Source organism: Trifolium pratense, linkage group LG5, assembly GCF_020283565.1.
Source record: "Trifolium pratense cultivar HEN17-A07 linkage group LG5, ARS_RC_1.1, whole genome shotgun sequence".
Classification (NCBI taxonomy): domain Eukaryota; kingdom Viridiplantae; phylum Streptophyta; class Magnoliopsida; order Fabales; family Fabaceae; genus Trifolium; species Trifolium pratense.
The window spans coordinates 30,707,928-30,729,830 of record NC_060063.1 but is presented as its reverse complement, the minus strand read 5'-3'; the positions used below and the strand labels follow the sequence as shown (position 1 = coordinate 30,729,830).

The 21,903-nt window shown below is 33.2% G+C and overlaps 1 long non-coding RNA gene across 8 annotated transcripts; it reads right to left on the bottom strand.

The window, feature by feature from the left end:
- Positions 1–16,641: 16,641 nt before the first annotated feature.
- On the bottom strand, positions 16,642–19,781 carry LOC123882800. Of its 8 annotated transcripts, none has more exons than XR_006799981.1 (8): positions 19,494–19,778; positions 19,228–19,276; positions 18,752–18,796; positions 18,358–18,479; positions 18,186–18,241; positions 17,726–17,850; positions 17,156–17,235; positions 16,642–16,849 (listed from the first exon to the last, which is right to left on the bottom strand). It is a non-coding gene; the product is annotated as an uncharacterized LOC123882800 (long non-coding RNA). The 8 variants fall into 8 exon arrangements; XR_006799978.1 differs by having other exon boundaries at positions 17,156–17,284; positions 18,402–18,479; XR_006799982.1 differs by having other exon boundaries at positions 17,156–17,261; positions 18,402–18,479.
- Between the last annotated feature and the right edge of the window lie 2,122 nt (positions 19,782–21,903).

Below are 21,903 nucleotides of genomic sequence, written 5' to 3'. Positions count from 1 at the left end.
TAGAGGGTAGTTTTGTTTATGATGCAAATAATATTTCATGGTTAATGTGTAATCAAAGATGTAATATGACTATTTAAGTTCTGTAATCTCTTTATTTGCGAAATAAGTCTCTTTATGTTAAAATTTGTCAAAAATATTAAAGTACACTATTTGTTTATGTCTACAAAAAAGAGTTGATTTTGTGAAAATAAAATAAAATTAGTTTTGCTTATATTCATTTTTTTGTTTGTTAACTCTCTTGATTCTAGAAAAAAGGATCAATAATTCAGAGTTCGATTGCGAAATAAGTAAAGCTCGGCCAATAATTGTTCCTACCAGTAATCAAACTCAAATTTTCTCGAATGATCATCTTCTAAAAAACTCATTTATCACTTGAGTTCAATGAATTTTATCTCGCTGATATCTCTAATACATTTTTTACTTTAGGTAACACACTCACATGCAACATTTCTCAAAAAGTGTAACATATTCTTTGAACAGTAAGTATGCTCTTGTGACAACTCTTTTTAACCTTTTTTTTTTATACTTTTTATTACTTGTATCCGGCTCACTAAACCGCAGGCTCACCGTCAGCTGAAGATCTAACTGTAATATTTTCTAACAAGTTTAGCGCCAATCACCACTATCATTTGACCAATTGGTAACTCTTTAATTTTTTTCAGAGTTCCTTCTCTTATTATTTCTCTCAAACTGCGGGTGGGGATTGATTGCGTTTCAAAGCTTCATTGCGCGCGCGGGGATTAAGTTCAAAAACAGTCTCAATTCAACTTAGTGTCCCATTCGTCCACCACTGTCTTCTTCTACCTCCGCATGTATTCCTTCACCGAGTTCCCATTGAGTTCCCATGGCGTCTTATTCATCGATTCCAACATCTTTGCTTCTGCAATTTTACTTCGATTTAGTTTGCTCTAAAAATCTTTAATTCAATTTGGCGTGCTCAATCATCTTCTCGATTCGGTTTACTCTTGATCGCTGTTCTCCACGGTTTGTATCACCATGTCTTCGCCCAAGGTAATCTCATTGTTCTAATACTCCCTCCGTCCCGTAATATAAGGAAAAAAAACCTCTTTTTATGTTGCAAAATATAAGCAAAAAACAACTTTTTTTTAATATTAAAGTTACAAAATCACCCTTAGTCATAATTCACTATTGTTTAGTTTCCCAATAAACTTTTGGGTAGTTAGCTTCTTTCGATATGACTTTTTAGCTTTCATCATTTAAAAAGCTAATTTTTTCAATTAACAAGAAGTAATTATAACAAGGGTAATACGGGAAACTTAATTGTTTGTTTTGATAAAATTTAGAGTTTCTTAATAAGTGTTAAAACTTTTTTTTTGCTTATATTCCGGGACGGAGGGAGTATATTGCTTTCTGTTTTGATTTTGTTGTTGTTTGTTACGGCTCATGGATGATGCTTATTTTCTGTTTGATAAAATGTTTCAACCAACCTTCTATAGTAGAACAAATTGAACACTTTCTATTGTGGAAAAATAATTCAACATTGCCCCTTGCTTATGATTCTTTGATTGTAACCCTCTGTTTTAATTAGTTTATTTTCAAATAGCACGAATGAATTGAGTTTTCTACGAGGTTTAAGATGTTGGTTATGTTCATTAAAGAGAAAGTTTAGAAGCTTGTATAGACAAAAATAATCTTTCTTGCAACTCATTACTACTAAGTGGTATCCATCTTCTTATGACTTGAATCTTGATAGTTGACAGGGGGTGATTGCGAAGATGATCACTATACTGGCCACAACAGAGACTGCTAAGCTAAGACTATTCAACTTCATTTTTGGCCTCTTAAATATCAACATGGCTTTGAATTTCTATAGAATCAGTTTTGGTAATGCAATAAAGAGGTATTATGCTACTTAGGCATTGGTTGAAAGTTTGAAACAATAGCAACCAGCTATCCTAGGTTCATTTGAAACATCAACAAATTATTTAGGCTCAACTTGGAATTTAAGCATACCTAGTTGACTTCGGACCAGCATTTCTTCAAGTTCTATTAAACAAACCAAGCTACTTTTAGATTAGTTAAATTGGATAATTTTTCACAATTCAATGAATCAACACATATAGCCTGTTTTCCAACTTACTTCCATTTAAATCCGTAATTCCTTATACACACCGTTCCTTGTTGTAGTTGCTGTAGTAGATCTATAGGTAATATTCTGATATCAATGCACACTTTGAACTTTGAGGGGAGACTAGATATAAAAAACTTATTCAGCTGACTCATTTTGTTAAAACTTCATCACTTGTGCTCATTTCAACTTGTTTTTAAATTGATATATTCAGCTGGACTCATTTTTAACACTAGTCCTTCAAAAAGTTTAACACTAGTAATTCTTTTAACATTTCTTGAAGTGTTACACTGTTACCATTGTAATTTTATCATATATAACTTTGAGATTTGCATTATCACTTGATGCATCATTTTCTTCGTTTTGTTCTTATATTTCAATTCTAACTGTTGTTTAACCACTTGATGCATATAACTATGATATTTAGTGTCACTATACTGTACAAATTTAGTGAAAGGATGAAGCTAATAATATTTTTAGAGTGATTAGATGAAACTCATAATATGTTATTATTGATAGAGAAGAGATCAAAATATGGTGAGAAAAGGAAATGTTGTAAATAAATAGTAAATATTTTATTATTAGGAGCAATCTTATATTTTTATTAGTATTATGTATTTGGCCCATGAGCCCATTAGGTTAGAATAGCTTATATAAACACATTAGTGATTGTACATTATTCATAATATGAAATATAATAATATATTCAGTTTTCACAGGAAATTATATTATTTATGATTAGATGAAAACTGTGATACCAAACTAGAGCTATAGCTCCTCAGTAGAGAAAGGTTCTCAACAGACCCTGCCCCATTCCTATAACGTGGCTGTATGTAGATAAACGAACAACCAAAATTGCTTCAAAACCATTGCTTTTAGGCAAATTGGTAATGAAATCCATAGAGATCTCACTCCACACCAAAACCGGAATAGGCAGAGGTTGTAAGAGGCCATTGGGTGTGGTGGCAGCATATTTTTGCCTTTGGCATGTATCACAAGCCTTGACAAAATCTTGTACACTCTTCATCATGCCCTGCCAATATAATGTGCCAGCCATTCTTCTATACGTGCGAAGGTAACCTGAATGTCCCCTATTTGGAGAAGAGTGGAATTCCTTGTGTAACTCATTAATGAGGACAGATTTCCCAGGAATAGCCAATCTGTTCTTATAAAATAGAATACCTCCTTTCAAAGAAAAACCCGGTTTTGCAGTGGGATCAGTTTTCAAGGCTTCCACAATACGATACAACACTGGATCCTGTAATACTTCTTGTTGCAGCTGTCCACCCTGTTGCCAAATTTGGTATGAGCGCATAGTCGAAACTTCTGTCTCCCCGTGTTGTCTAGAAAGGGCATCAGCAGCCTTATTTTCCACTCCTATTTTTTACACCACCTCGAAATCAAACCCAAGCAACTTCACCATCCATTCTTGTTGATTTGCAGTTGTGATTCGTTGATGCAATAGATGCTTCAGACTTTTCTGGTCAGAGTATACTACAAATTTATGTCCCAACAAATAATGTCGCCAATGTTGGATTGCCAAAACTAGTGCCATTATCTCTTTGTCATAAGCAGATTTAGAAAGTTTAGTAGGAGAAAAAGCTTTGCTAAAGTAAGCAATTGGATGCTTCAGCTGCATCAAAACTGCCCCCACTCCTTTCCCCGAGGCATCACATTCCATCTCGAAAGGTAAATCAAAATTAGGCAAAGCCAAAACTGGGGCAGTAGTAATTGCTTGCTTAAGTTGTTCAAAAGCCTTTCAGCTGCTGCACTCCACTGAAAACCGTCCCTCTTTGTTAAATCAGTCAACGGTTTAGCAATTTTTCCATAGTTTGAAATAAACTTTCGGTAGCACCGTGTCAATCCAAGAAATCCACGCACTCCTTTGACATTTTTGGGAACAGGCCACTGTAGCACACTGCTCACCTTAACCGGGTCAACAGATAACCCATCATATGAGATCACATGGCCTAAGTAATCCACCCTCCTTTGTCCAAAACCACATTTTTAACTATTGGCTACAAACTGATGTCGTTTTACTGCCTCCAGATGTCCTAAATGAGTTGTCCAGTCAGCACTATACACAAATATATCATCGAAGAAAACTAAGACAAATTTTCTTAAAACAGGTTTGAAAATAGCATTCATTACCGCCTGAAACGTAGCTGGTGCGTTAGTAAGACCAAACGGCATGACCAAGTACTCGTAATGGCCCTCATGAGTACGGAAGGCTGTTTTGTGAATGTCACCATCATTCATACGAATCTGATGATATCCGGCCTTTAAATCCAACTTAGAGAAGTAGCTCGACCCATGTAATTCGTCTAAGAGCTCGTCCACCACCGGAATTGAGTATTTATCTGGTATTGTCACTTTGTTGAGAGCCCGGTAGTCAATACACATCCTCCATAATTTATCCTTCTATTTGACTAGGATAACCGGACGAGAGAAAGCGCTAGTACTGTTACGAATCAATCCCTGTTGCAACAACATTTGAATTTGTCATTCAATCTCGTCCTTTTGATGATGAGGGTACTGATAAGGTCGGAAGTTGACAGGTCCAGCTCCAGGCATAAGCTCAATAGAATGACTGGTGTTGTGGTTTGGAGGAAGACCTTGAATTTCAGCTAACGTCACAGCAAATTGATCCAGCAGTAATAACAACTCAGAGTTTTGAGGTTGAGTAGGCCCTTTTTTATCACCACCAGTCACTTCTATGCTAGATGACCAACAACACCCTTCAACCATGGTGGCAGGGGATATTAAGCTTTGAAAAGAGGTTGTTCTGTCCTCCAAAGATTGACCCATGTTTGAATGCCATCTTAGGTGCTTTAGGGGCACGACACATCAACAACGGTAGGTCGGACCAATTGATAGAGCAGAGATCAAAATATGGTGAGAAAAGGAAATTATATTATTTATGATTAGATGAAAACTGTGATACATAAGCAGAGCTATAGCTCCTCAGTAGAGAAAGGTTCTCTCACTGCCTAACCATAAAGGTGATTACAATATTCAGTGATATCATAACTAACTCCCACTACACTATTTATTCAAGAGAATATCCTAACAAACTTCCACCTCAACAGTCACACTTAGTGATTCCTCTCTTAGCCCTCCTCTCATACACACGCCATATTTTTTGGGTCCAACATCATTCTTACTAGCCAATACATCCCCTTCTCCATGGACAGACCCAGCCCCATTCCTATCAGTTATCTTCATGTGAATTTCAATCATAATTTAGAATAGTAAAAGCATTGAACTTCGATCTGTCAATTTAGCTTAATTACATGATAGGATAGTACAGGTTTTGATGTGGTGTAAAGATTGATTTTTTGCATCTTTGGTTGGGATTGGTAACGGTAGTTTGGTAATTGCTTGATTCAAGTGTTCATTCTTTTATTAAAAAAGAATTTACCAGAATTGACTGTGCTCAAAAGTTACTTAGTTTGAAGTATATGCTAAGTTATATTTTGATTTTTAATAATATTAATAATTAGGATTTTAGACCAAAAAAATATTTGGAATGTTAGAATAGTTGTCAATTATGCTTTAATGCACCGTTTTATCGATATGCCTTGTGCACTGTTTTGTTTCTATGCCCATTATGTCAACAAACAAGAGTATGTTTGGTTTCTATTTTCATTTTCTGATTTCATTTTTCATTACAAAAACAGCACTTTAGACTCATGTTATTTCAATTTTAAATTTTTTTATATAGGAAACAGTGTCTCTATTCTCTCGTCCTTGATCAGGTTTATCTGGTGGTGTTAGATTTGTCAAGTTTAGCAAGTTTAGGGGGAAGTTAATGATTACTTATCCGGGGTTAAAATGTCCAAATATATGTTTATTATCCATATTCCATAATGCTTAGGGCCCGTTTGGTGCACAGGATAAGAGACAGGATAGGATAATTGTATCATATCCTGCCGCAATCCAGTGTTTGGTGATACAGCAGGATATGATACGTTAATCCTGAAGCTTATCCTATCCTGTCTCTCTAGTTATAATTCTTATCCTGAATTTGAGCTGGGTTACCAGCAGGATAGGATAAGAAGAAAAAAAAATTACTGATTTATTTTATAAAATATATTTTAAAATACATAAAATAAAATTAATAAAATATAAATAATAAAATAATTAATTTTTAAATATATATGATTTTCTCACAGGGGTAATTTTGTAATTTATATTTTCTAAAAAATCAAAATTTTACTAAAATTATAATATTTTAAAGTAAAATGATTATTAAAAAATTGACAAATAGGGATATTAATTTAAATTTTATAAAAAAATTAAATATAATTCTTTTGCAATAGTAATTTTATTATTTACGTATGAGATATATCATATATTTATTTGGCTTATCTAACATGTATATATTATTGAGTATTTATTTGATCATGATTCATATAAAAAATTAAATTTGATTATTTTCTCATGATTTTTATTTTAAATTATATAAAGTTATTTGATTACTTATTTATATTTTTTATTTATAAAATTCAAAGTATTACAAAATAATTTTAAAAAAATAACAATTGTTTTACAAGAGTAATTTTGTCAATTAAATATGTTATATATCTTATCATACTATTATGAGCAAATATGTATTAAAAACAAAATATAATAGTTATCATGTTTGTTATCCTGTGTGCACCAAACATAGGATATGATAACTGAGTATAACTGTTATCCTGCTGTTATCCTATCCTATCTTTATCCTGTTTTATATCATATCCTGTCACTATGCTATCCTACGCACCAAACGGGCCCTTATTGTGTGTGTTGCACGTCTATATTCTGTGACGATACATGGATTTGCTATAAATATTGATTGTATAATGGAATCGCTGGATCATTTTGGCAGGTTATGGAACAAAAGAATTCAGCCTTCATGCAAATGTTTCAAATGTCAAACTGATACCTAATGGTGGTCATAAGGGCCTGATGGATATTTTTCATTGTATCCTTTCATTTAAAAAAAAAAAAAAAAAACAACGGCACATTTTCTAACTAAATATGATTTTTAAGAAATATCTTGGATGAAAATCCGGGATGTTACAAAAAGCAACAACATCATCTGAAGACTTCAGAATTCTACCATGTCGAGATGTATCTCTTTTAATTCATTTTTTTCTCTTCACTTATCATCCCTATTGGTTTTCTTGTGTTTTCCTTCTTTGAATTTTTTTCTTTTTTATATAGATGGAACACTACACTATAGTTTTGTATTTCAGAAATTTTGAACTAATATAAACAAATTTTGCGCACAGGTGCGCGCGTCCTTTTCCATGCCTTTTTGTTATACTAAAACAATGTGTTCTGGTATTTACAAGTTAAAGTTGATTTTCCTTTATAATGTTCTACGTTTTACTGTTATGAGTTACAATACATTTTTTTGCAATATGCCTTTTATTGTTGATTGATTCTTGAACTTTTGGTTGGCCATTCTCACCAAAATGAGCATCCTTGAAAATAATGAACAATTTTGGTCGAACAATCACCTGGCCCGTCGAAACAATCATGTTTAAAAACATAATACTTGCTTATAAAACTGATATTGAATACTTAATGAACTCTTTTGCAGGAACACTAATGGCGGCTATCATCTTCGTGTTCACCGCGGCCATATTAACTACGGCGGCGGCAACACCGCTCGTTTTTATGCTCGAACAAACTTTTCCGTCAAATCACGGAATTGACTTGGACCAGCTACGAGAAAGAGACGCATCTTGGCACGGCAGAACTCTCATGTCTTCAGATGGTGTCGTTGCGTTTCACCTTTATGGTACAGCGTTGCATCCTATCGGGTACAAATCTCCTTTGCAATTAGCTTTTCCTTCCTGTTTTTGTGTTTGTTTTTTGTTAGGTTTTTTTTTTTTTTTTATTTCTTGTACAATTTTCCATTTTTGCTTAACAAAAATTTAAATTTTAGCCTCTTAAAAAAAAATAAACTAAAAATGAACATACTTGCTTATAAAACTGATATTGAATACTTAATGAACTCTTCTGCAGGAACACTAATAGCGGCTATTATCTTCGTGTTCACCGCCGCCATCTTAACTATGGCGGCGGCATCACCACTCACTTTTATGCCGTAGTTTTGTATTTCAGAAATTTTAAACTGATATAAACAAATTTTGCCCGTGCGTGCGTCTGTATGCGTTTGATTAAAACAATAAACATGAAAAAAAAAATAAAGGTTTCCGATATTCGATTAAAACAAACATGGAAAAAAAAAATTCTATCAAGTATCAACCATTTCAGGCTCAAGAGAACTCACCCGAAAACAATAGGAGCTGAATAATTTTAAGTCACAAACAAATCCTTGGTAGATAGTGTCGAAATGTACTCAGTCTGACACATAAACATGAAAAGCTACAACATCATCTGAAGACTTCAGAATTCTACCATGTCGAGATGTATAACTCTCTATCGGGTACAAATTTCCTTTGCAATTAGCTTTTCCTTCCAGTTTTTGTGTTTGTTTTTTGTTAGGTTTTTTTTTTGTATTTCTTGTACAATTTTCCATTTTTGCTTAAAAAAAAAAATTTAGCCTCTTAAGAAAATAAACTAAAAATGAACATACTTGCTTATAAAACTCTTATTGAATACTTAATGAACTCTTCTTCAGGAACACTAATGGCGGCTATTATCTTCGTGTTCACCGCCGCCATCTTAACTATGGCGGCGGCATCACCACTCACTTTTACGCCGTAGTTTTGTATTTCAGAAATTTGAAACTGATATAAACAAATTTTGCCCGTGCGTGCGTGCGTGCGTCTGTATGAGTTTGATTAAAACAATAAAAATGAAAAAAATAATAATAAAGGTTTCGGATATCAGATTAAAACAAACATGAAAAAAAATTACTATCAAGTATCAACCATTTCAGGCTCAAGAGAACTCACCCGAAAGCAATAGGAGCTGAATAATTTTGAGTCACAAACAAATCCTGTGTAGATAGTGTCGAAATGTACTCAGTCTGACACATAAACATGAAAAGCAACAACAGCATCTGAAGACTTCAGAATTCTACCATGTTGAGATGTATCTCTAGCTTGTAACTGGTCCAAGTCAATTCCGTGATTCGACGAAAAAGCTCTTTCCAAAGTAAGAGCAAGCGGTGATGCCGCCGCCGTAGTTAAGATGGTGGCAGTGAACATGAAGATAACTGCTGCCATTTTCTGCAACAAAATTTGACCGATGTGAAAGAAAACTTAAAAATTATACTTTCAATTGTTAGAATCTCTATGATAACTTTTAATTCTTCAAATAGATTTCACTATCAAAATCATAAGAGTCTAAGTTTATTTTAAAGTTTAATTATAAATTATTTAATTTATTTATTTTAACACGCACGCACACACGAGTGCACACACGTATACGGTAAGTTAAAAAATTGGTGCACCTAAAATTTTGATACCCTGTGCAGTCGCTCCGAACATCCTCCAGATATCTCCTGGCAGGTGGGTTGGCGAATACTCTGACACAAAGTACTATACCTCAGATTTATACCGGTTCCTCTCACAAAACGAGAGTAGTCCAGTCCCCTTGCACTTCCAAGGATTTCACTATATATAATCACACAAGATTACAAATGCTCAAGCACACAAGCAAGAGACTTCACCACAATGCTCAAGCACACAAGCAAGAGACTTCTCAATCTAACAAAGTAATTATAGTTCGTTGATTGTAATACAATTGCTCTTAAGAGAACCTTTAAGATCAAATACAGAGAGTATATAAAACTACAGAGTATTTGCACTAAGAGTGAAAATCACGAGTTCAGAGGTTCAGAGCTTGTATTCGCAAATGAGAAATTGTTCGAGCGCGTGTTGTGATTGTTGTTGTTTGCAATCTGATTCTTCTAGTATATATAACTGAGAAACAGTCGTTGCAAAGATGACCGTTGTTGAAGATTGAAGTGGAAGAAATAGTCACAAGAAAGGGGGGGGGGTTTGAATTGTGACCCTTTTAAAATTAATCCTGCACTCTACAAAATTAATCTCAAGCGTATACTTGGATAAATGTTAGTGGAATATAAAACAGCTTGTTCTGAGAATGTTCTCTGTTGTGTGAGCTTGTTCTGAGAATGTTCTCTGCTGCGTGAGAATTCAAAGTGAATGTAGATTAAGTGGTTTGTGTGATGTGTGTTTGCAGTAAATAAATAGTTAAAGGTAAGAGAGATTCACACACAAAAATTATACTGGTTCACCCAAATCCTGGGCTAGTCCAGTCCCCACGCCTGTGAGTTTTCCACTATGATCTCGAGATACTACCGATCTCAAATACAAATCTTCTTTGATCTAAACCACGATCAGAAACCTCCAATCCCTACAAGCTTGATCTACCTCAGCCTTACAGAGGTGTCACTCAATCAATAGTTACGTATTGACTTGAGCCAATCTTCTTTTTACAAAGGGAAGTTGTTCTGGATCTAAGCTTATACAAAAACTCAAAACTAGTTTGAGAAGCTTATACAAAATACACTCAATACACTCAGTAATATTGTGATCCAATAGGTTGATAGAGAGCTGGAGTGTGAGTGGTAAAATTGAGAGACAAAGATATAACCACTTAAAAGTGGGTTATGTTGAAAAGTGGTCTCTTGAGAAATTTGCTTGTAGAAACTCAAAGGTTGTTTGAGAAGCAAATAGAAACACTCAATAAACTCAGAAGTATGATGTGAATGAAGAGCCTGAGTTTGAGTGATGAAAGAAGAGTTTTAGGACTTGTAGACAAAAACAAGTAATTGATGATTTTAGCTTGAACTCTTACTCTTTCTCTTGGATTTATTTGCCTTTTATAGATGCAACCTTGAGGTTGAAGCTTGGCCTTCAAGTATATCAGTTAGAGGGCAAAAAAGAGCTGTTACTCAGTGCTCCACAAGCAGCAGACAACTTCTGCATATTTTACATGTTCTCTGTTCAGTCTTGGAACAGTCTTAAACTTCATTTTGCTTTGATCCATAAGATCCAAATATGTGTGAGCTGTTACCAAGTACATATGAGTTGTTTCTTACTTCCTTCCACTGTCATGTATCAGATATAGCCGTTTGGAACCTCAGAAAAAGGACTTATGACAATTGGAAATGGTTTTGAAAAACTGTGTGCATGATCATTCTTGCATCAGTCTTGAAACAGTATTGAACTGAATTTTGCTTTGATCCACAAGAGCCAAAGAAGTGTGAGCTGTTGGCAAGTACAAATGAGTTGTTTCCTGCTTCCTTCCAATGTCAGAGGTCAGATATAGCCGTTTGGAACCTCAGTAAAAGGACTCATGACAGTTGGAGGTGGTTTTGCAAAACTGTGTGTAGGAACGTTCTTGAATCAGTCTTGAACCAGTCTTGACTGCATCAGCAAGTGTGATGAAACTTCATCTCTATTTCCTTTGTGATGTGCAGCTGTTCAGTAGGCTTAAGGACACTTCAGAAATAGGTTTAGCTTGGGAATAAACCAGTTGGAAAAGTATCAAAGCATGTAGGACAAAAAGTACTTGTTATGACACTTTTATTAAAGAATGTTCCTTGTGTGTACTTGGCTCAAGTGCATCATAACTCATAGATCAAGGAGTGTTGTTGCAATCTGATTGGCCTATAATTTTCGATCAGGTGTTTCCATTGGATGATCAATACCATAAAAGATCATGAAAGATCAAACTCATAATCCATTGCATGAATTATGACTAGGAAAGGTATATGCTTAAATTCCATCAATATTGTTGATCCAAAAAAGAGATTAATTCCTGTAGAGATTTGATCCACTATTCCTTTGTAAAGTGCTTATTTGTTTTGTCCTTAGTTGACTTGAAAGATCAAAAAGCACTTATACCAAAACGTGCTTATATTCAAAACTGCAGTCTGTCTGTTCATGTTGCTGCAAAACTTTCCACAATTCCTCTTGATGTTTTGCACACATTGTTACTTGTTCATTGAGTACTTTGAGATGCTTTTAGTGGAGGCGTGGGAGTACTCATCATGAGGATTATCATTTTCTAGCTTAGACAATGATTAAAACTTTTATGCCTTGTGGTGCATAAGCTCCTTTGTAAATTCATGGAAAATCATTCTTAGATCATTCTTGTCTTGAGAAGCTAAGATGAAACTTTGAGTAGGTTTTGAAGATCTTCAACATATGCATCATTTCCATTGATATTAATTGTAGTAGTAAATCCTCAAAGCATGTAACAAAACTCAATGTGAGCTTTGACATGATAACATCAAATATGTTCTTCTGTAGCTCGTGATGCAAGTATTTCCATCAACTATGATCTTCATATTCTTCCTTGAATCTTTAATACTCATTGTGAAACTTGTGGTGATGAGGAAGACTATTAACCATGAAACATGCTTTCTTGTTTGAATCTTCAAATGAAACCTCTTATGATTCAAACAACATCCTTTAAAATTCTTTATGAAGCTTGTGATGCTATTGTTATGATCATCTGATGCTACTCCGATTCTTTCATTGTTTGAGTATATAAAATGCACTTGTTGATGTGAGTGGCTTCTAGCTTGTCCACTTTTGCCATTACCTATCTTTCAACAAAACTCAAGTGCAAACATCAGTAGATCACCATTCATAAAACTTAACATTTATTCCATAAGGTTTGTTGTCATTAAAACACTAAAATGGATTTTGCCTCAACAAAGATAACCTTTTGTCTTCATGCATCTGTCTTGATGCAGTTTGGTCGTTTCTAAAACTGAGTAAGAGTTTCAGCAACTTTGACCATGTGCAGAGAAGACTTTCCTTATTCAGCTAAGAAGTCAGACAAGTCACGTTCTCCCTTATGGACAAACAAAATGTAAGTAGCTGTTCTGATCAAGGTTGAGAGATCCTTTTCTTCATTGGTAAGAGAGTTGACCTTCAAATACGAATCTTCACATAATCCAAGATATACATCAGAGTTTGATTAACTTCAGACTTTAACAAGTTCTGATGTCTTCATCCTCTGACGCATATAACTTCTGAAGATTCTTATCTTCTGAGTTCTTGCGAAACTCTGAGAACTTAACTTCTGAACCTTCTTCAGAGCTTGTCTCTATCTAAGTTCTGCACACTTAAAATAAATTTTTAGTATCTCCAATTGTACATTAATACTTTGTTATCATCAAAACCTTAATAGATTTAGGGGCAAACATTTTTAAATCAATTTTGTTCCAACAAGGTTCCTCGTACTCGTTTTTATAGATGATGAAGAATTGTACTGTTGCGATTTTGATTTGAGAGTGTCCTCTCTTAATTGCTTGATTGCCAAACTTCAGGGCTAGCGTTCGAATGCTTTCTGTATTTCTTTTAATTATCTTCTTTTCATAAGGAAATATTTTCTACATTGATGGCAAGAGATCTTCTTCCAACTTCTATTTGATCATTGACTTCGTATTGTAATTATGTTTGAAGCTAGTTGATCAGATATTTTTTCTTCAATTTCTGAGATTGAGATTCTGTTGTAATGTATGTTGAACTGTTGCACAGATTCTATATTCCAAATCTAGTGATAAATACCAGAACGTGTATTGTCTGTTGCATCTCCCCATTGAGGGTACTCTGTTGGACAACCACATCATTATCAATAAAGCCGATGGTATTGATTTGATGGTGAGGTATTTTGGTTCAAGCGCCGCTGCCGCCGACGATGAAGTCACTCAGACCGGGTGCTCGTGCTCAGTTTAGATACTTGAAGAGGCTCGGTTGAATGACAACAATTATTTTTTAAAAAATCAAACATTTAATATGAAATGCACAATTTCCAATGCAAACTTACTATTTTGAAGTTTTTAACATGTGCAAAGTTGCACATGATAGAAAAATCCTTCTTATATATATAGTCTTCCTTTTTTTTTTCCCCTTTTTATATGCAAGACACATGATCCAGATAAGAAAACTAATGGGAAAAATCTGCCACACACCAAAATACACTCATATCAATAGGAAAAATCTGCCACACAGGTTTCTGCCACACAGACCCTAAGACTTGCTATTCAGGCACCAAACAAACTCTTCTCTACACATCTATATGAAACATGTTTATTTATTTATTTAGTTCTTTATCAAAAACAAGTTTATTTATTTTAATTCTTGTTGATTTGCAACAGATAATAGTATCCATAAACACTAACATAGAAACCAGAAGCGTAGTCAATGGGTATAGCATACATATAAATGACAAGATTAAAACGAGCATACACATACTGATAGAGATTATTTCATTAACAATATATAACATACTGACAAACATAAAAGTAAATATATCTATTAATATATTATTTGAGAGCCTTTTACTAAAGGTATTTGTACATGTGTCACTTCCACACAGTTTCTCTTCTCATATTGCATTAACATTTAATATATCTATTAATATAATATTTTGGACCTTTTCTTCAAAAGAATATGTACACGTGTCACTCCCAAATGAATCATCTTTTCATATCATTTTAGCAATTAATGCACATAAGTTCAATTTAAGAAAGCTGAACAATTATTACTTTTGTTTTTCGTCAAAACTTTTTAAATGGTAATAAATTATGCAAAAAAATAAAAACGGTAGACCTCAATTGCTACAATATATGTAATTAAATCAATGAGAACAAAAATAACAAGCCTCAATATTGGTACTAGGGTTGGGAACAGGCCAGGCCAGGCCAGGCCTTGACAGGCCTGAGCCTGGCCTACGATTTTTTTTCAGGCCTAAGCCTGGCATGTGGCCTATCAAATGATATTTTTTTTGGTCTGGCCTGAGCCTTTTAAAAGTCTGGCCTGGCCTTGTAGCCTGTTTAAAAGCCTGTGTTACATTAAAACTTCTCTATATAGTTTTTTTAAATAGGCTAAACAGGCCTTAAAAAGTTCACATTTAAATTTTTATAATTTCTACAACATTAAGAAAAAGCTAATAATATAATTAACACAATAATTAAAAACTAATCAAATAACAAATACGATTACGAAAAGTCGCAATAATTAAAAGCTAATAATATTTATATAAATAATATTTTTTTTATAAGATATAAATAATAATATTATATAAATAATAATTATTATAAACAGGCCGGCCTATCAGGCTTCGTAGGCCTTTTTAGAAGCCTAAGCCTGACCTATTTATGTAAACAGGCCGTTTTCAAAGCCTAAGCCTGACATTTTTAATAACCAGGCCAGGCCAGACCAGGCTTATATAGGCCAGGCCGAAGGCCCCTGTAGGCCGCCTGGCCTATTCCCAACCCTAATTGGTACTAACAAATGGCAAAAAAGGAAACGATTATTTTGTTATTAAAATGATAAAGAATCCATCTGCATGAAATAATATTCACATAAATATATTGCACTTAATTATCAAAAAAAAATATATTGCACTTATATATTTAAGAATTTCTTTCAATTTGCACTAATATATTGCACAAATTGCACTAATATATTAAAATGAAATAGGCGTGCAACAAACAAAAAAGGCAATATGTTGACTTTTAAAATAGAAATAAAGAAAATATAAAGAGTAGCCAAGAAATACAATTATAAAAAGAATAAAAAAAATGTTCTATGTTTATCCTCTATTATTACCTTTTATTTCATTGTTTTACATCTATAAATATTGAGTCTCTTGTAAAATTTTATTCATCAAACTCAAAACAAACATTTTCTTTCTCATGCCGTGATGCTCACAGCTCAAGTTCTTTTTCTTGTTTTTTTTGTTTTGTTTTATAAAAGCTAATAATGAATTAAAATATCATATTCTCTTCTTCATTTTGTTGCTGATTTTAAGTTCTATATTGACACGAATTTATATTTTTTAAATTTTAAATATTTCTCTTTTTCTATTATCTTTTTTTTTTATAATAAAAAATTTATTATAAGGGAGTACAAAGGGGTACTCAAACCCTTACAACAAAGAGCACTAAACTAAGTGATCATAATACAAGCCATAGGATTTAAACACCAAAAAGGAAAAGGAGTACAATTCTTACGCCCATACCGACTAGTGAACCACAACCAAGAATGAAGTTTGATTGTCTCTAATAACGACGAAACATCCAGAATATGCCCTTAAAAATTACTTTATTGCGAAGATTTCAAATATTTCAAGTGGTTGCCAATCATACCAACTACCACTACTAGAAAAATCTCAAATACCGACGGGCGAAATCTGTCTCTAAAATGCAAATATTCCGTCACTAAACATGTTAGACACAAAAATAGAGACGGATTTGATTCTGTCGTTAATTTCCTCGTCTCTAAACTATCAGAGACGGATTTTATATTCCGTCTCTGATTGGAGACGGAATTTATCCGTCATTAACAAATTAAAATCCGTCTCTAAACATTGAATTGAAAACACAATAAGTCCGTCTCTATTGGAGACAAAATTATCTGTCTCTAAATTCAAATGATTCTGTCTCTAAAATTCTGTCTCTAAGCATAGAATTTTGTCTCTAATAAGTTAATTATTATTTTTTTTGTCTATTTAGCAATTAAATGCTTATACAATTTTTCAAATATTAATTTTATATACTATACGTAATTGATATAATTCTAGAATGGGAGAAAATCAAATTTTGATCAACACCAAATTTATAACATTAACATAAAAATTTGTGATTCTTACAAAGTATCAAGTGCGTCACTACGACACTACATAATAATATAGAAAAACATGACGGAAAGTAACTAAGCTAATTCGTTGGGATATAATTAGCTTCTAGTCTTCATCTCTTCCATCTTCATCAATGTGTGGACTTGGATAATTCGTTTGGTCTTGAACCTATGGAAAAAAAATATATATAAGTTATAAACTCAACTTACTAGATGTCATCAACTAAAAGCAAGCTATTTTAGTCCAATCTAACCATAACCATGTATCATAAATTATATTCAAGCTAAGTCTCAATGCTGCAAGATAAAAACATAAGTTATGTTATTTAGGCAAACTTGTAAACCAGAGGCACGTGTTTAAACAAAGCAAGCCTACAAAGGGTCACAAATACAAAAACAAATGGCATTATACAAAGTATCAACTACATCATAATATACAAACCAATTACAAAGAGATGGAGACTTAACTTATTACCTAGCTAGTAGAAGCTTAATCCAACATATAAAGTCTCTTGCTCATGACATACATAGTCTCTGACTTCTCTAGATTGATCCCTGTGAAGTGTCTTTATAAGCTCTACCTTTATGTATATTTTACATCAATCTGGCAAAGAATTAAAAGGGGAAAGAAGAAACTGATTGCTACAAACATATATAGGAAGCACCTAAAGCTTAATGATAATCCTCAAATATTTTCAAGTTTTCCACTGCAGTTTCTTAATTAGAAAGATAATCTACCAAATAAACATTAGCCAAATTTCAAAGTTTTCTTAGCATTTCAAATCTGTTTATGATCCTGAAACAGTTATCTGAAGGATTGTGAAGATATGGACAAGGAAAAGCACTTGCAGCAAAAATTTGCATTGGATCAAGTATCACTATGTATGTATAATATAACTTGAGCATAATATAGCAGTTCGAAAGCATAAAAAGTATTATGGCTAATAGCTTATAAGAAAGGAAACTCTATAAATTAAGAATATGCACATAATCCATGATTTTGGGAAATCTGGAACAACTTAACCTATATGGGTTGAGACATTACCTTTCCATTGGTCCATCACATTCAATGTTCCATCTTTTGTTGGTGTTAATTTCACGGTCAGTGACAAGTTCATCTCCAAGCAACAAACCATTCGCTCTCAGTTAGATACGAACTCAGCAACATTTCTGAAAGTTACAAAATTAAAGACCCATGAACATCTCTTGTATAATTGTCTCTATGGAAACCTAAAAGACCTGATGGTAAAACACTAAACAATTTGATGAAAGAATCATTGTACAAACTAGTCACCAGTAACCATAGAAGAAGAAACAATTCAACTAACATATATACAAAATAACTAAGTGCGAATTCAATACTTAGCAAAACAATCTTAGAAATTTATTAGTAAATTAGTAAAAGCACATTGGGAAGAAAACTACAAAAGCTGAAAAAAGGACAGGTTCCACATCGGTTGAGAGATGGCCTGACTAAGTGTTTATAAACTAGAGGCAATCCTCACCTTACAAGCCGGTTTTGTAGGGTTGAGTTAGGCCCAAAACTCAATTATAAGAATCTCTATAACAAATAAGACATAGAAGTAAACATTAAAAAATATGGTCAAATCAATTATAAGTGACAACACAAATTCGAAGTTATCTTAGATGTCTAATCAATTAACTGCAGAAAATTACCATTAAAAAATCATATCTTAAGAATGAGCATGGCTACAACTTACAGTTGGTGGGGCTGGTTTGACAAATACAGTCACACAAGCAGTAAAAACAACATTTAAATGTGGTGCTAAGGTTATAACCTAACATGACATATAAAATATGGTTAGTATTGAGGGATCAAGGAACGAAAATAAAACCAATTTCACTCTAAATCATACATCAGCATAACTAAACAAGGTAGCAACATAAAAATTCTCCAAACCAGATAAAATCTATTGATATTACAAAACTAAGTTGCGATACAAGATTTCAGAACCAAATTTCAAAAACAATTATTACTATTATATTAGAGTATAGTAGAAATGTAGAATGCATGAATGCACTAAGTGTGCTTATAAATTTGGAGTATTACCTGAAGAAGAAAGCTTAATGAAATTCACCAAGAAGAGAAGCAAACCTGCTGAAGCGGAATTCACAATTCGCTTAGTGTATCTTATTTTAACTTTCATATATATATTTATACAAGCATTTACATTAAAATGTTTATCAAATTAGATACACCGAGAACAAGGAAAGCTACAAGTGGTAAAGTGAAAACTATAACTTTATTGAATGGCTTGTGGCAGATTATATAAAGAGCACTACCTGTTGGAAACTATAAAGATCTATGCAATACAAAAATGCAGAAAATGAAATGTCAATCTCTATTACTATATAAAATCAACGTCCAAGGTATGAATGAAGGTAGTCTTCTTGATTAATGGATAAATAACAAAAATCAGACTAAACAAAAAAAAAAAGAAAAGATTGTAACAAAAGGAATAATTAAGAAGAAAAAAAATTGTTAACAAAAGGAAAATAAATGTAATGAAGTGGCATTGAACTCACCTAAAGTTTGTGAAATCACTCCTAATAGATTAAACAGCAGCAGAGTCACCTGAAATAAAAGGAATAATTAAGAAGAAAAAAAATTGTTAGCAAAAGAAAAATATTGAAAAAACCACATGCACTAAAAGATGATTCTCTTAAGAACACTAAAACACATAATAAACTTTATGATTATAGAATCAGTTTTGTCTCTTCCAAAATTGACCCAACCATGATACAAATCAGAAAATCACAAAAGACTAGTATATAAAAAAGAAAGTAATTACCTCAGTCATGAACGTCTAACCTAACCCCCAATTCGTGAAATTGGCTAGAGAAAACCCTAAGAACCGTCCAGATCTGTGATTACAGGATTTGCGAACAAATATTAGGGATTTGATAGAGATTTGCGAGAGTGAAAAAGGAAAACATCAAGAAACCCCTATGAGAAGGATCTATATCGTGACCGCCGGTGGTGTGGGGAAATCGTGACTGGCAGAGTAAGAACGTGAGAAGTTAGAACTAATTGGTGTTAAGTGTAAAGGGAAAATGTCTTTTGTTAGATTTTTTTTTAAAAAAAAGAATAAAATAATTCTGAGCTAAAATTTGAGAGGGAAATAAAAAAAATTGGCGTACATAATTGGGTGGGAAGCCGCAAAAAATCAAAATTTGAATTTTAATGTAGTATTTCCTTAGACACGGATTCTAGAGACGGAATTATCTAAAGACGGGATATATTCTGTCTCTGACAAAAGTTTGACTATTTTGATATCAAGTAAACCAATTAGAGACGGATATTGAGACGAAAATTATTAGACACAAAACAAATTTGTCTCTAATTTTTGTCTCTAACTATTGTTTTACAATTATAATTATAAAAATAATAAAGCAGTGACGGATTTAGAGACAGAAGTTTGTGGAGACAGAAATTTCGGTCTCTAAAATCCGTGACTAATCCATATATATTAATTTTGGTCTCTAACTACATTTTTCTGTCTCTAATTTCGTCTCTATTAGAGAAGAAACATATTCTGTCTCTAAATTCCGTCGGTATTTCAACTTTTTCTAGTAGTGTACCGGACACGACCTTTGTCTTTCATTTTGAACAAAATCACCAAATAAAAGAAAATGATCTCTACCTTCGACCCCGGTTTGTAACGATGTCCCTAACCAAGATAAAACTTTGTTCCATACTCCCTTACTAAAAGGACATGAAAAGAAAAGATGTTTTTCGTCCTCAGCTTGTTGAAAACAAAAGACGAATGATAATTCATGATGATTAGTCAAAATACCACGGTGATGAAGAGCTGCTCTAGTTGGTAATCTCTTTAATAATAGCCTTCAACCGAAAACATTTACTTTCGAAGGAACATCCGACTTTCAGAGGCGCTGAATGGCCTCGAGCACATGAGCATCTTGAAGCTCTACCTGCCGCATGTCTAATAAATACGTGTAACAGGATTTAACCGTGAACAATCCATTCGAATTCAGAATCCAGCGCCACTAATCGTGATTATTGTTGTGAAGGGAAAAACCATCAAACAGATCTTGTAATTCAGTAAGCTGCTGAGCTTCGTTCACACTCAACGATTCAGACCAATTCCACCTCCATAATGGCACTAAACCATTTCCTCGCAGACGTTCAGAAACCTTAACATTCTTGATTGCTTCTTAAGCATACAAATCAGGAAAAAGATTATACTGCTTGTGTTTCTTTGGATGTATTTTTTTTCTGGATTTTTATTTTAAGGGCTTTGCCCTGATGGTCTGTAATATGCACTTTATGATGTCTTATGCTCTGATTCTCTCTGCACTCTATGTTTCTCCATGATCTGATAACTCTGTGGAAGTGTGCTTTTTGCTCCTACTATGTGATAATGACTTTATTTGTCAGAATTTGTGGCTAAAAAGGGAGTAATATCTGTTGTGCATGATGTGATGCATAATGCTATAGCATCTAGTATAGCATGTCTATTTTATGTGATATGCATCTTTTGAGGGGGAGTGAATGTCACTACAACATTTGTTGTTTCTGGCAACACATTTAAATACAACATGTGTAAAATGTTGCCTGAAAGTAAGATAGGCAACAATTAACACCGGTTACCTCCAACATTTTCGCAACATGGTATAATTGTTGCCTAAAATGTAATAGGGAACAATTTTAACATGTAACAGCGAAGTTCGTTTGGCAATAATTGATAACTGTCCCCTAAGATGTTTTAGGGGTCATTTTTGAATGGACGCAATATTTCTTACAAAAGGCAACATTTATCAAATGTTCCTCTTAAAATTCAACATTCAATTTTTTTTGGCACATTACTAAAATTTTTGGCGGTATTATTTTTGTTTGACAAATTTTTGGCGCTAGTGTTCCCTCCAAAGAAGTCTAAAAGCCTTTTTTTTTTTTTTTACAATTCAAAGTGTAAGATTTTTAATAATAAAGATACAAATTAAATAATTCTTTAAAAAAACTAGCAATACGCCCTTCGGTCACTATTATAAGCAAAAAAATCACTTATTAGGTTCATTGAAAACGTAATATATTTGGACAATAATACAGACTAGATACATTACTTTTTCAATTAACCTAAAAAGTGATTTTTTTTGCGTATAATATTGACCGAAGGGAGTATTATTTGAACAATTTTGGGATTTTTTTTTTATTGGACAAAAAATTTAAGTGAGTAAATATAT